This window comes from Argiope bruennichi, chromosome 8, assembly GCF_947563725.1.
Source record: "Argiope bruennichi chromosome 8, qqArgBrue1.1, whole genome shotgun sequence".
NCBI lineage: Eukaryota > Metazoa > Arthropoda > Arachnida > Araneae > Araneidae > Argiope > Argiope bruennichi.
Genome location: NC_079158.1, coordinates 107,271,165 through 107,288,665, shown reverse-complemented (window position 1 = coordinate 107,288,665; position 17,501 = coordinate 107,271,165). Strand labels below are relative to the sequence as shown.

General features: G+C 31.0%; 1 protein-coding gene across 3 annotated transcripts in view; it reads right to left on the bottom strand.

The window, feature by feature from the left end:
• The window catches only part of LOC129980895 (protein unc-93 homolog A-like), a 40,970-nt gene that overhangs the window by 10,272 nt on the left and 13,197 nt on the right, over nucleotides 1-17,501 (bottom strand). The window lies entirely within an intron of this gene.

Genomic DNA, 17,501 nt, shown 5'->3' with positions numbered 1-17,501 from the left:
TATGAAGCATAGAAAGGTTTCAATTAATATTTTGAAAATTCATTAATTAATTCTTCTGTAATAAAACATTAAAGTGAATAAAATAAATTACTTCTGATATAAATTATTATTCGTTTGCTTTTAAACCTTTCTTGACATGTTCTACCAGAGTTCTGCTTTTAAATTTCGAATCGTCTGCATTTAAATTTTTCTCCACATGATCTTATAGAATTCTTCTAATGTGTTCTGACAAAAAAGTTTCGAGTATTCTTGTTGTAAAACCATAAAAAAATATTGTTATAAAACTGATTTTGAAAAACTTATTAAAATAAGAGAAACAAATTATAAGAAAGAGAGATTGATGCAACTGAGAAGCTAAACTCTTTTAAGTTAAATATGGTGTAAAAATAGATTTTGTGTGATATTTTCAAATCTATCATGGAATAATGCAAAAGGCTTGCTTAATTTTTAATTATATGAAATTTTAAGATGAAAAGGTGATTTTAATCTAATTACATAACGTTTAGCTAAACGCTGCCGAAATTATTTAAAATTTGAAAGAAAAACAAAAAATAAAAGTGGAGTTGGTTAATGTCTCACGATTGCCTAACAATCAAAAAATCCTCAGTTTTCTTATTTGATCAAACGAACGAACAAAAAATGGTTTAAATTTGATAACTATGAATTGTTTTGAAAACTTTTTTTAGTAGTTTGTTATATTGAGAGAAAAAAATGAATCGTGATAAATTTAAGATCATTAAAAAGATAAATTATTGTTCTTTAACAAGGTGAAAATGTGATTTTGCATTTTTTGTGATGTAAAAATGCCATTTTTTTAAAAATATTTCACTAGCTTTTTGCTAAAAAATACGAACATTATCTTAATTTTCAATTTTTAATTAAATATATTAAGAAAAAGTTAATTTTGATAGTTAAAAATATCGCCATTTATGAAATGTATTTCAGAATGTCGCATAAAAATTTCAAGGGCTAGTTTTTCCGTTTAGAAGAAATTCTTGGAACCGATATGTATTTTCTGCTTAATATTATGCATTATTCCTTATTTAAATGCACTTTGGGAAGATTCGATCCAATCTTCAAACATTTAAATATTAGTTATCGCAAATTATTACTCACTAGCCGCCTTTGGCGACCAGCCGGTTCGCCAATCTAAATGTTCGTTAAAATTTTAATAATTAAATATTTTATGCAATTCCAACTTTAATAGATTCTTCAGCAAAATATTTTAAAACTTCAAATTTTGATAGTCATATAATTCACTCATGATATTATAAAGGCCTTCAGTCATAACGTGATATGTATCTCTCTAATTTTCTGTTACCCCTCGTAGAATTTATGCTTTAAATTAAAGTGTAAAGGATTAATCTGCAATTAAAATAATAATATTTTTTACTGAAACAAAGCATTTTTTTTAATAATATGATTACTGATAATAGAGTCACTGAGCGTTTAAACTTTATGGGCAAAAAAGAATATCTTTCTTAATTTATGTAATATCTCAAGAATTTGTCAACAAAATTTTCTCAGATTCATCATGAACGGATCGATTCATTAACAATGTTTCATTTTAAATGCATCAAACACTAAGAAAATAAAATGAATCGTTTAAAATAATCGGTCGAAAACAGGTTTAAAAAAACTACTTAAAAAACGATGTACTTAAAACTATAAGCATATATAAAAAATATATATAACTAACATAAATACAATTTAATTACAAAAGCATGCAACTAACCTAAAAATAATTTAAATTATTGAAAACAGGTTAAAAAAAAACTACTTAAAAAACGATGTACTTAAAACTATAAGCATATACAAAAAATATATAACTAACATAAATACAATTTACTTACAAAAGCATACAACTAACCTAAAAGTAATTTAAATCGTCCGTTGATAATGGTTGCCATGCCAACAATCAGAACACAGTGCGCATGCGTGAATTTTCTTCGCCTTTTACGGTAACGCAAATGCGTGAATTTTTCTACGCCAGTTGGGGTAACGCTATGCAGATTATACATTTTTAATTTCCTTTATTCTGTGTTATTTTAATTCAAAAGTACTTCAGAATGAATCTGAAACCTGGATTAATTAACAATGTTTAATTTTAAATGCATAAAACATTAAGAAAATAAACAGAATCGTTTGAAATAATCCGCCGAAAAATCTTAACCCTAGCCTCATTACTGTTGGGAGAAAAAAAAGAACTAAAGCCTAAATCATTTGGCGTTGGGGAAAATGGAAGATTATTTTGGCGGAAAAGTTGGCGGTGTGGAAAATGGAAGATTTTTTTGGCGGGAAAGTTAGTTTTTAATTAATAATTAAAATTCTAATTAAAATTTCAAAAAAGGGACCCCAGGTGCACATTCCCGACCTCTAAGGTATACATGTACCAAATTTGGTAGCTGTGTGTCAAATGACCTGGCCTGTAGAGCGCCAACACACACACACACACACACACACACACACACACACACACACACACACACACACACACACACACACATTGAGCTTTATTATAAGTATAGATTTCAAAGGAATATTTCAAGGCAGAGCATTATGCTGCAATTATTATTGTTATTCTCATTTGTCTTTCATGATAGTTTATTTTAATTTACATTCAATCATAGTTTGAAATGCCGGGCCAAAGGAGCAGTTATTTTAATCAAGATTTTAAATTTTTTAACGAAGATTTTTATTTAAGCACTTATTATAATTCCTAATATTAAATACCTAAAATAACAGTTTTGATCTGAAATAGAGTTCAGATTGCATTCATATCGCAACGATTGATTATTTTGAAAATCGTAAGATAAAGATACATTTTCTGTTTCATATTAAGGATTTCATATAAGCTCTGTACCGTGTTTCACTTATACAATACAATACAATATTTGGAACAATATTTTTTTCAGCAACAGATATCCAGAATTTCGAATAAAATTTAGAATAATTTACTGTCTCTAATAAATAGGAGTATTTAAATACAGAAAATGAAAGAAATATGAACTTTCATTTCGTATATTTTGAGGTTCAATTCAGGGTTTGAAATCTTCGAAACAATGTTTAGAAGATTTCGAAATATTTTTTTAAGTTCGATTCAGTTTTCTTGGCCTCCGCTTATTAAAATATATCAATCATTGAATTATGTGCGTAACTTATTTTTTATTTTATGTCGTTTTATTTAAAACAAATACCAGCAATTAACGCTATTATTTAAAAAAGCAGCTTTATTTTATCGTTTGCTATAAAATATTTTTTCGCGGATTTTTTTAAATTCAACTTTATATATTCATAAAAACTATATCAAAATAATTCAAAATACATGAGGAATATTTTTAATTTCAATTAAATTAACTGTAAAAACTTCAATTCATAATAATTACGAGATTAATATTTCCTACTCTATACTGCAAAAGCCAATTCTACAGACAGACGGATTTTGTAAAAATGTCTTAAACTACTTTTTGCAAAATAAATTATGATAATTATTTAATTTTTATTATTAAGGTTAAGGAAAAAAATCTAACATTCATAGCTCTAAAATATATATACAGTGGCTCAAAAAATTGAGAGTACACCTTACTTTTACTTCATAAATCCGACTTTCAATATAAATAACACATTACCGGGAAGTGCAAACATGATTTTATTTTTACACATAACAAATGGTTTAATTTAGAGTAAAAATAAAGAAAAATCAACGAAAAATTTCTAAATTGAATATTTTCAGAAGCATTTTAAATAAACATACGCAGAATTTTGCCTCAAAAAATTGAGAATACACCAATGAAATTTTTGCAATATCACGCCTAGAAACAAAGTATCACTATTACATTGCATGTCTTTTGGCTCTTATAACGGTCTTTAAACGTCATGGTACCGATTCGACCCATTTTTGGTGGTATCTGAAGATATTTTACCCCATTCTTCTTGCACCACTTGTTTTAAATGGGTTTTGTTTCTAATTTTGTGTTTTTGAACCCCTTTTTCGAATATGGCCCACGAATATTCAATAGTATTGATGTCGGGGTACTGTGGAGGTGTGTGTAACTGCTATTTACAATGAAAAAGACACCATATTTTGAAGTTACGTGTACTCTGTTTTGGGTCGTTGTCTTACTGGAAAATGAAATTTCCATCTAAACCCAAATTTTTAGCACTTTCCTTTAGATTGCTGCGAAATATATCCAAGTAAACCGTATCATTTATAATGCCATCTATAAAAATTAAATTTCCTACCCTGGATGAAGCCATATAACCTCATATCACCATGGAATCACCATCGTGTTTAACTGTAGGAGTAACTTTTTTGGATACAAAGCAGTATTAGGATTTCTCCATACAGTAAGATGGTTGTCACTGTCAAAAATGGCGAGGTTTCTTTCATTGCTAAATATAGATTTCTTCCAAAGGTTATTGGTCTTCAATTGATGAGTTTTTGCAAACTTCAATTGCTTTTTCTAAATTTGCAAGCTGATGAACGGTTTCTCTCTGACAATGCTACTTTTATATCCAGCTTGTTTAATGGCATTTAGCACAGTTTCAGCACTTACACTTCTGCCTATGATTTGAAAAGTTTCTGCAACAAGTTGGATGAACCATATGGTAGCAGCAATCTAAAGGAAAGTGTTAAAAATTTCGGTTTAGATGGAAATTCCATTTTCCAGCAGGACAACGACCCAAAACAGAATGCACGTAACGTCAAAATATGATGTCTTTTTCTTTGTAAGCAACAGTTACACACACCACCACAGTACCCTGACATCAATGCCATTGAATATTTGCGGGTCATACTCGAAAAGTGGTTCAAAAATACAAAATTAGAAACAAAACCCATTTAAAACAAGTGGTGCAAGAAGAATGGGGTAAAATATCTTCAGATACCACCAAAAATGGGTCGAATCGGTACCATGACGTTTAAAGACCGTTATAAGAGCCAAAAGACATGCAATGTAATAGTGATACTTTGTTTCTAGGCGTGATATTGCAAAAATTTCATTGGTGTATTCTCAATTTTTTGAGGCAAAATTCTGCGTATGTTTATTTAAAATGCTTCTGAAACTTTTCAATTTAGAAATTTTTTGTTGAATTTTCTTTATTTTTACACTAAATTAAACCATTTGTCATGTGTAAAAATAAAAACAAGTTTGCACTTCCCGGTAATGTGTTATTTATATTGAAAGTCGCATTTATCAAATAAACGTAAGGTGTACTCTCAATTTTTTGAGCCACTGTATATATATATTTTTTTGTATTTAAAAAGGCATAAAAATAATTTTTGTGTCATTATATGCTCCGAAATTATTGTTGAAAATGATTAATTTTTAATTAAAAATCTAATTAAAATTGAGAAAAAGAGTTTCGTAGTCAGTACTAACCTTAATTAATAAGATAAGAAACAAATATATTCGGAAGCTCTAAAATCTAAGCTTTAGAAAGGACTTCAAACAATTTTCATACCTGAGCAAGTAATAAACAGTATACCATCTTAGAAGCCTTATCAGATTAAAATAATTTTTTAAAGTGATTGCTGAAATTCGAGACTGTTAAACATTGGCCATTCTTGTCTTTTTTTTTCCGCTTTGAAAATTCGCTGCATGTTTAACAAATGTCGAATGTATCCTCTTATTATCTTTCAAAAAAATGCGAAATTTTGGTAGAACTTACATCAAAGGCAATGTTTCAAACGCTCCACATTGTTCCACTTAGACCAGTATCAATATTTAACTCTATTTATATATATATATTCTGTCTACAGCTACAGGAGCAATGGTACCGTTGTTTTCTTAACTATCACATAGATATCTTTCTTATCAAGTACTTTGAAATGTAAACTAACACGATTAAATCTAGATTATATGTGCACTATTCAATAGGTTTTGTTTTACTTGAACTATTTTAAGACTCTAAAAAAATACCAAAAGAAAAAAAATTATGTAAATTTTTTATTTTTAATGCATCTTCTTGGAAGTAAGCTAAAAGGTAGAAATATTATTTTATTTTAATGCATTTCTAAGAAGTGGCCTTTATATTTTAATTATTTTCTGTTATTAGGCCTTTAATATAATGTTACAAACATTATGGAATCATGCAACCGGTTTCTTTTTATCAAAAATTATTGATAGATGACGTCATTCGTAAAGAATCAAAATTTCGTTAAACGAATTAAATGATTATAATTAAGTTAAAATTATATTAAAATAGTGCATTTTTATAAATAGTATTCAAATGCAAAAAAAAAAAAAAAAATTCCTGCTAATAAACAAGTCTGAAAGAATTATTACTAAACTTAATCTTTATAAATATGAAAGACACCGTGTTAAATTAATTTAAAAAGTAATGTTAGATGTATGAATTTTATTTTTTACCAACTTTAATACTTCGAAAAATCTTTAACACTGCCAAACGAGAAGAATTGCATGGCATTTAAACTGGCATTATAGAAAGGCAATTTTTAAAATTTTAAAATAATCTTTAGAATAAAATCTGTGATATTGTATTTTCAGAAGTTATGATGATGAAGTTATAATGACATAATCTCCCAAAATCTCAAATTAAAAATTAATTCTTAGAAATTCTGAAATTATATGGTGTGTGTCTTTCGGACATCAAACAACATGATAATGTGATAAAGTAACAATTATAAGCAATGTCAAATTAGGAGACAGATATTTTTAAAGCAGTATTCTGTATTATTATAAAAAATGTTACTTATTTGTAATAATAATGAAATATAATATTAGATAAATTAAGCAAACGATATTAAAATTAATTTATAATATTCAGAAATTCACCAACCAGCAATGAATCAATGGTAAAAACCTATGCTGTTTATGAATCGGCAGCCATCCACAAGTGGTAATGAATACTCTTTTGAAATTTTTATCGTTTGTTCTCCGATGTTAACATAGCAATAGAAACCAAATGAATTCAAACAGCTAAACATACATACAGCAAGGTACGTGTTAAATACACATTTCTGTTGCTACATGTTTTTGGTTATTTATTTCATGACACACATTTTACGAATGTTGAACGACATGGATTCAACATAGAAATCATTAAAAGCATCGAGCTAATAATTATAGGGCTATTTTAAATTATTATTATGGCTATTTATCGATTCCAAATTCAATCTGCTTTGCATTTATCCAGACTGACTGAATTCCCCATCGGACAGGGAAAACGCCTTTCCCTTTTTAGGGATTACTATGGTAACAGTACGTGATAATTCAAGAAGTTTTTGAAAGAAGAAATAAACGTTCATCTGTAGAGGTGTAGACTAAATGCAACGAAAAGATTTTGAATTTCACAATAAGGATTTTTAAATGAGCCAGCTTTAATAACTATAATATAATATGTTTATAAGTTGGATGCTATCTGTTAATTACATGTGTATGATGTGAAAACCATTAAAACTGCTGTGCTCTAGAGGTCAGATCTTTAAACTAATACTATGAGATTGAGCATGCAGGTATTTCTTGAATAGTATGTATTGTGTGAATAGTATTAAGAAAGTATGTACCTATTTAAATAGAATTTTAATTAAATATTAATCGGAATCTTAAATATAGCCGAACACGAACCATTTTTGCGCTACTTTAAAATAAAAAATAAACGAATTTTTCCATAATTTAAATTTTATATTCATACATTTTTTTCCCTAGTTAAAAAAAATTAGAAATTTGCTATGCATATTTTTTAATTTTTACTTATAGGGTATATACTTAATGCTGCTGAATTGACATGTTATTGCTTTTAAATTAGGCGCAAAACGAAAAATAAAATAAAGATAGACGAATCACACCTAAGACGTAATAAAGATAAAAGCAAAATTCTAGACTGTAAGCATAAATTAAATTTATGTGTAACTTATTTTATGAAACTGATAATATTTTGTTTACAGAATATGTCTTTATATTATATGCATGATATTTTTGTCTCTACTAGCCTGAAATCTCGGAGCGGTCTTCCATTAAATATAATTTTTCATAGTCTTTAAAACGTTCTGTAGAGCAAACCAATGGAGATTTCAGCTTCCCTATGAGGACATACTTAATTATTGGGTAGTAGGTGTTCATTATCTAAGTTCTTTTTTAAATTCTGCTTAGTTTTTAATTAATAATTAATGGAAATATTAATGCTTTTTCTCAATAACTTCAAAGCCTATATTTTTTAAAAAATATCAATTTTACTGCAATAAGAAAAGAAAAGAAAAAAAAAGTCTTTTTATGTTATTTCAATGCAGTTTTTGTTAATAAGTTTCATAACAGTTGCTATGCAAAGGATCTTTTTAACAGATTTTTGTTACTCAATTGCTTTTTATATGCTCAGCAGTCTATTTTACAAAGGAAGAGTTGGCCTTCACAGTTCATAAAAAGAATAATAATTACAGAATTTTTAAAAATTGTCATATTTATAATTAATTAATTTACATTTTAAAATATTTAATTCTCTAATTTTGTGTTGAAATTTAAGGGAAAAGTTTCGTAGTTGGTGGATTTGAAGACTGAAGATCACTTTGAATTTAGAGTTTTGAATCACCTTTGAATTTAGAGTTTTCAGAGCTGACCTAATCCGGTTTGATCCTAAACCTATTCTGGTTAGATCCTAAACCTAATCTGGTTTGATCGCAGTTCAAATCGATTCAAACAGAATCACTCCCAATCTATTTTGTTCCTCTATCACTCCCCTCCAAAATTCGTCTTCATTTTCTCACTGAAGATTTTAATTTACTTATTAATTTTATTTTATTTATTTGTTTAATTATTCTTTTATTTCATTATTTATTTAATTAATCATTGATTGATTTTACTTACTGGTTTCACTTCTTGTTGCTTTGACAAAAATCATACTTGGTTAATTGAATATTTTTATAAGAAGTTACTCTTCGAAAAACAAATATAAATAATTTTCTAAAATGTTAATCAGATGGAAAGTTTTATAAAGACGGGTTGATTGTTATTATTTTATAGTTATAAAAGACGATAAATGCTGCAAAATCTTCAAAAAATAGCTGTTTTCTTTTCCGCAGTTTTTATTGAATGATAATATGTATAAAAAATATTTTTTAGTTGTTCTATGATCAGATATGAGGAATTTTGCAAGACTCTGAGAAGGAAAATTCTGTAACAACGTAACTTTTCCGACCAATTTTATTCTGAAGTTGAATGGTTGATTATATGGCTGTAATGAAAAAAAATCCATTTTGTTTACCATATTGTTACGGAATTCTTCGGGGTTCTTTCCCGATTTGTTGGTCGATGAAATAAACCGCTCTTTAGTAACAAACGAAGACACTAATACAAGGACATCAAATATACAGCCGAGACGAATACAGGCAATAAACAGCAGCACACTACAACAAACAGTAGCCCACAAGTAGTAATCGGTAGCAATAACACCCACAGCACACAAAGCGGATAGACAGAATTCAGCAAAAGGAAGGAATCTAAGTAACTTCACTCTACGGTCTCTCCAAATATCTGCAATTCACCACTGTCGCCTTACTTTAGCTGTATCCAACTGCCGAGACGACTGGCTACTATACACACGATACGATGCTGCTTGTACAATAAAAACCAGGACTTGGCACATAGCTCAGTTCAGCAATCCTTTGAGCTCCACACAACACTTGCTTTTCTCTGGACTTATCCAAATCTTCGCCATTGGTTTTTTCCATGATTGCGACTTGTTTTACGACTGATTTCAGCTTGAGACCGCTAGCCTTTAATATTCTCGGAGGCGGGCGGAGAAAGTTCTGAAATAATCAGGCATATCTCTATTCCTATTGGCTCAATCGCAAAAATTCTGAAAGTTTCCAGTAATATCTATTTTTTCATCCAAGTCGCCAAATTTTCGCCTGGTTTATCGCCAAGCTCTAGGATCACCGATCTAGGCACCCGATCAGCATCCAACAGAGCTGATCGTAAAGACGGTCTGTTCAGTGATCGAACTAACCATCCGGGAATGCAACATTACAGATTTATAACAATATTTACAGTATGGTGCAGATAAGGCATGAAAGGTTGATGGTGTAAATGATTTATCTACGTGATCTTTCAGAAAAATAAGAATTCATGACAATTCTATAAACCATTTAATGAATGCACAAATAAAACAATGCTTTCCTAAAAACGAACTTCACATTTGGTTTTAAAAGTTAAAAATTCAGTCCACTTACGGGTTTAATAGCATTTTTGAAGGCAATTTATTGATAAATATTTTTTTCAGAACTGCCAGTGTCTGTCTAATCGTCAAGGCCAAGACGATAAGAAAACAGCCGAGTCAAGTCTAAAATATTATCATGTGACGTGGCTTTGATTTAAAGATTCCATTTCTTTTTCTTTTTTTCCCCCTTCAAAATTTCCGTATTTATTAGCTGCAAAAATTATTCTAAATTCTCTCATGAAATTGTGAGCTTCTGTTGTTGAAACAAATATTATTCTTGAATAAAATTAACAATATATTATTCAATACACAATCTAAGGTATCCATTAAATGAAAAAGAAAATCCATGCATTTTGTCACAAGAATATTAACATGGCGATCAGTAGTAACGTGATTTCCATTTCCGGACAACAGTGATATTCTCTTTTTTTTGTAAACAATGACCAAGCATAGTATAAAATCTTTAAATTGAAAGTCTTAAAATGTAGTTTCAAATAACAGAATCTCCGACCAGCATTTGAATATAGTGAAGCAAATACAACCAGAGATATAAAAGTATAGTATACTATTTAAGCTTGCAATACATTTATAAAAAATAATACTAATTTATAATGATTACTTTTAATGCCTAAAGGATGAGTCTGAGCCTCGTTTAAACTTTCTCGACAGTTTTGAAAATGATGAGAAGAGTGGAAATCAGAAATAAAATTAAGGTCTAAAGAATTAAATTAAATTAATTAAAATTTAAATAAAAGAATGAAATTAATTAAAGAAAATTTTTGCCTAAAAAATATACAAATATATTTTTAATCAAAAAAAAAAAAAAAAAAATTAAATCGAATCCAAATTTTCCGAATTTTAGCTCTTGAGTCAAAAGGAACCGAGATACCGTTCCAGAATCTTCTCTGCCGGCCCCCGGGAACTATAAAAGGCCGGCCGTCTCATCTCAAGCCGAAGTCATTTGCGAATCGAGTCGTAGTCTTGAAACGAGTCGTAATCATGGAAAGAGTCAACAGCGAATAGTTGTATCAGTCCAGCAAAGTGCAAGCGCTGTGTGGAGCTCAAGCGATTGCTGAATTCAGCTGTGTGCCGCGTCCTTGTGTTTATTGTAGAAACAGCATTAAGTCGAGTAAGGAGTAGCCAGTCTTGTATTAGTGTGTCGACAGTTGGATACAGCTAAAGTGCGGAGACCGTGGAGAATTGCAGGCATTTGGAGAGACCGTAGAGTGAAGCTACGAAGATTCCCTCCTCCTTCTGAATTCTGTCTCACCGCTTTGTGTGCTGTGGTTGTAATTACTACCGATTACTACTTGTGGGCTACTGTTTGATGTAGTGCACTGTTGTGTGCTTATGTTTGCCTTGGTTGTATATCTGTTAGCAGCGTACTCTTGTCTTCGCGTTTAATAAAAGTCGTCATTCGTTATTGAGGCCTGTTGATTGTTTTCACACTTTACACCTACTAAAATTCAACCCTGTGACTTTACGGACTTAGCGGAATTGAAGTTCCGTGACAATATTACGAATTAGCTTAAATATAAAATAATCAATATTTCAAACTCTCATCTCATTGACAGTTGCAACAATTCAACATAGAAGAATGTAAATAAAGGGTGAAGTTGATGATCCCATTAATGATTTTTATTTGTGCTAAGCTTCGTGTGCACACATAAATCAGTCAATTAAGTCATTAAAGACTTGCTTTTTTCCACTTTAGTTTTACTTGCAGAAGTTTTACTTGCTTAGCGCCGAAACAAAGTATTTGGATTTGCATTTCCGAAAACAATGCAGAATAAAAGAGAGGGAATATTTTTTAACTCCGCCAGGTATTACGTACAGTCGTAATACAGGGTGGGCAAATGTAAAAACTCTAAAAATTTATAAAACCCGAAAAATTTAACCAAAATAAAAAACGCTTTGCAGGTTTAGCATTCATAGGTGGCGGAATTTTTTTTAAAGATAAGAAATTTTTTTTTAATCCGATAGATGGTGCTGGTAAGAACGACTCAGTTGGAAATATGCAAATAAGACAGGTGATTATAAATACTTACGCTCTTGAGAGCCAGTTATCCAGTTATCCTTTGCATGCCATGAAAGTAAATAAGGATGGAAAGTGGGAAAGATAAAGCTTTATTGGTGAAGCTATTTTACCTGAATCAAAAATCAGCGACTGTTGTACAACTTAGATCCCAACTTCAGAAAAATATGAAGACTGGAAAAGGACCTTTAACACTAGCAGGCTTCATAAAGCTTGTTCAGTGATTTGAGAAAACTGGATAGCTGGAAGACGGACAACCCAAGTCTAAGGCAGACACGTTCGACTTGCTTTCAGCCCAAATGGAAATATTAGCATCAGAACCCACAGCAGGGACTAGCAGTGCACGAGAAGCTGGCAGAAGTCATGTTTCCATGGCGTCCCCGGTCTCCAGATCTGACACCAGCAGGCTATAGGGAAATTTAAAATCCAGGGTATATCGATCCCGTCCATTCAATTTGTCGGAATTGATGAATCAATCTGCCATGTCTACAGCCGGACATACTGCACTCTGCCATTGCAGGATTTGTGACACACCTGCAATGTTTTATCACCTGTGGTGGTGGACATGTTGAACACATATCGCTATAATAAATGAATCGGTAACATTATTTTTGTTATCTGTGTGTCTTTTCTTTCACTTATTTACAAAACGCCACACGCCACCTATAGGTTTTATTTAAATATTTTTTTTCATAACATAAAAAAAAATCCTATGACTTATCGATGCTAAACCTGCAAACCGTTTTATATTTGGCTTAATTTTTCCGGGTTTTACAAATTTAAAGAGTTTTTACGGGCGTTTTGCCCACCTTGTATATTATGTAATAGAATACCATTTTGAATAATCTGATTATATCTGATTATAAAGTGGAAAATGATCCTTATTATGAAAATAATTAAAACAAATTCATTTGTAGATATTTATTTAAATGTTTCACTCTGTTTGTCTCTTTGACTGAAACTCCTTTCAGCCAGTAAATATCCTAGTAATCCCAAACATGAAATCGTAAACATGATGTACAGTTTGACTGAAGTGCAGAGGAATTCACCGTAGAGAAAGGGTAGCGCAAATCCAATGGAGCCGTACAAGTTCAAGCTTGAAAAGGCCGTTTCTTCCTCTCCTTGGAAGAATACTCCATAAAGAGCTAAAAAAAAACCCTATTATAATAAATTGATAAAAATTATTTACTTGCGTAAAAGTGTCTATTCTTAGTTAATATTTGTCTTATTAGTTGCAATCTACGGTACGCACTACAAGATAAAAATATACGGACACTTGGATTCAGAATTTTTTTTCTTTCTCGTATTCATAGTATAGAAAAAGTATAGAATTTGCAGAAAAATTTGAACTTGAAATTTTGACGAATCTCCGCGTTTTAGATCTCACTGAGTTCGAAAAAATATTTTGGGGAAATTATCCGTCTGCCTGTCTGTGATATATATGATTTGATGGTTGAAATCTGGTATATGATCTTTTTGAAAAATGTGCAGATTTTTATTTGAGTAAACTCTGCTCAGCGGAATTCTGTCCTACTGTTCGAATATAAGTTAGAGCAATAACTACAAAACGAAGAGAGCTAGATGGATAAAATTCGCGATATAGAATTAACATCTATAAAGTAGACACCTATCACATTGCGATCCAAATTCAATAAAAGATTGATCTGTCTGTCAGTCTTTACTTGTAAAAATATGTAAATGCACTAAATCAAAAATGCAATGACGTAAATATATCAAATTTGAGATGTAATTTTGTTAGTACAATTTTGCTCTCAAATTTCCTTTCAATCATTTGTCTAAAATACAAATTTGATTTTCAAATATTATTAAACGCATGCGATGGATTAATCACCAAAAAAACCCTCACAAAGGATGAAACGATAGATTCAATAAAAATTCTAAATTCACATCAAAGGTTAATATTTCGTAACTCTTGTATGATAGTGCCATGCAAAGCGTTCTCTGGAATAACACCTTTATTAAACAGCATATGAGAACGTTTCGAGGAGACAACACCGGCTGATTTCGAATTATTCCAGAAATGCGGAAATTCAACTCCTACAATGTAAAAAAATGCTTTAATTTCATAGCGATCTTTTTATAATCAAATATTTAGAGAATCGACCCGTAACTGATGAATAATGTAAAGCTCTTGCAGTTTCATATGGAGCTGAAAGGGATTAATGACTTGAATTAAATTAGCAATGGATTTCTAATTTCGTAAAAGAAGCAAATATATTTGGGGAGATATAAAGGTTTAAAAAAAACTCAAATTTTACATCATGTTGTTTACTTTTAATTTGTAGGATTTTCAACAGCAAGCAACTTTGCAAACTGATTAAAATATGGAAGAAATTTCTTCTTCTTGGTTTCTTACGCTGGTATTTCTAACAACAGGCTTTATGAAGAGGGTTTTTCCTTTTAATCTAAATCCTAAGATCTCTGAAACTTATTTTGGCAACCGAAGTTTTGACTTGAAATAAATGAATTCTTTTTAACTTACTGAACTCATAATGCCATGGGCAATTCATTTTGTGATATTAAAATAACAAATAAAATAATAAAATTTGTAAAATAGACAGATAAAAATATAAATAAAAAGCAATATGTATTACTAGGTGCAGACTTTTTCGAAATATGGAGATTAGGCAGTATTTCTAAATCTAGAATCAATTAAAAAAAGCAAAATCAATTTTGAAATCAGTGATTACAGAATGTCTAAAACTATTCAAACGCTTTTGCCACAGAAAAACACACATACTTTTTTTTTGTTGTTGAACAGTGATATCACTATTTTAGAAAATTTAGAATATTTATTGCCATATAAAATATGATTATCGAGGACATTATCAATTACTTTGGCGGTATAGTCATATCACTGGCTCTCCGACCGCCAGAAGGCCCACGGATAATAAATACTGAATGACTGGATCGCCACAACAGCAACACTAGCAGAAATTGTGGTTGAATCCTAAGGGTCATCACCGGCTACGGTACAACCCTTCCCTAAGGAAGAACGTCCCATCATCGATGTCAGGAGTTAGACTCTCACCTTTTAGTGTATCCTCTAGGGTGGAGAGATCCAACCACCATGACGGAAGCATCTCATCCTCATTTCGAGTCGAATTTTGGCAATCAAGGCAAAGCTTTGCTAATACTAACATCCGACAAGATTGTTAGTTTTGTCATAATGAAAACGGAATCCACTGAACCAGAAATATGAGAAATATGATCTCAATTAAAAAAAAAAACCCTTTATAATGGTGGTCTTCTCAAAACGTTCTCGCCTACTCTCCCATAAAGCTGTCATTCCTTAGAACGCCTTACATGGCATTGGCATTCAATAATTAGGAAATATTTTTAGCGTTAATTCAGCATTTTGACTGAAATCATCGTTTCATTTTCGGCGATAAATCCTTGTCGGGCGCTTAATGATATCCGAAAACCGAATTTGTGTTTTAGAGCCATTTTTTTGAAAAAAAAAATTGACACAAAACTGCATTTTTAATCACAAAATCTTGTATCAAATTTGACATATTTTAGCTAGTGCGTTTTTGAGTTAATGCGTTTACATGTTCCTGAAAGTATAGATCGACAGATAGTCAACCCATAAGTTTGATTTAATTCAAAATTCGACAGGTGTCTACACTGTAGATATTATATCTGTGTACCGGTTTCATCTATCTAGCTCTATTCGTTTTGTAATTATCGTGTTAACTTAAATTCGAATAGCCGGACGCTGATCAAATTTGACTCAAAATCTCCAAATAGAAATCACCAAATTTGGTTTAAAGACCATATACCGAATTTCAACCGTCTAGCGTAAAGTTTTTTTGAGTTATCATTGCCAGGGACAGACAGGCAGAAGGACATAATGAATTCAATGTTTTCTATATAATAACGACGACGAATTTAGGAACCCGAAGACACTAATATAAGAACTAAAAATAGACAGCCGAGACGAACACAGACAACACACGACAGCACACTACAACAAAAAATAGCCCACAAGTAGTAATTGGAAGTAATAACAACCACAGCACACAAAACGGGTGGACAGAATTCCGCAGAAGGAGGACCACACTCTACGGTCTCTCAAACGCCTGCAATTCTCCACTGTCTCCTCGCTTTAGCTGTATCCACCCACCTACTCCTCACACGACTAGCTGCTGCTTCTACAGTAAACGCCAAGACTTGGCAGACAGCTCGATTCAGCAATCGCCTGTGCTCCTTACAACGCTTGCTCTTGGCTTTACTGATCAACTCTTCGCCATTGACTCTTTCCACGATTGATTTCGGCTTGAGAATGTTGGCCGTTTATAGTTCCTGGAGAAGGGCAGATAATGTTCTGGAACAATCAGGCATATCTTGGTTCCTATCGGTTCAATCGCTAAAATTCTAGAAGATTCCAGTATTATCTATTTTGTCGCCAAACGATCGCTAAGTTTGTCGCCAAGCTATGAGATTACTGATTCGGCTTTCGATAAGCACCCAGCAAAACTGATCGTAAAATGGTCTTTCCAGTGATTTATATGTGCCCTAACGTACAGATGAGCAGACGATTATTTCTTTCCTGAGTTTGGTTCAAAATATGATATAAATCTACATTTTATTAGTAGATACTAAATCTTCTTTCCAAATTTCATCTCTCTTGCTCTGTATGTTTTGTAATTTTGTTAACTTACATTTGGATAACAGGACAGACTTCTTCTGAATGAATTTTGTTCAAAATGCGAGTAAAATGTACAAAATTGGTATTAAATACAAAACCTAAATTCATCCGTCTAGCTGTAAGCGTATTCGAATTCAGACAGATAGACAGACAAGCAGACATAATTCTAAAAAAGTTTCGGTTTTGAAAAGATCTAAAAGTTTGGCATTTGTCAAAATGTCTACAAATTTATTCACGATTAAGATTCGTTTTCTATTTTCTCTTATATGTAGTATAGATAAAGTATAATAATTATCAAAAAATTCGAATTTGTGATTTTAGCAAATACGAACGCTGTTTAAAACTTCCCTTAGTTCGATAAACACATTTTTGTTAAATGTTTGCCTGTCTGTGACAAAAATAACTCAAAAGCAACTTTGGCTTGATAGATCAAATTTGGCATACGGTCTTTACAACAAATTTGTAAATTTCTATCTAATTTTGAGAAGCTGCATTCAGGGAAAGTCTGTCTGTTAAGCTTTCGGATTAGAAGTTAACACGACAAATACAAAACAAAGACATTCGGTAGAAATTCGGTAAACAGATTCCGTAAACAAATTCGGTAGCGATATTTAACATCTA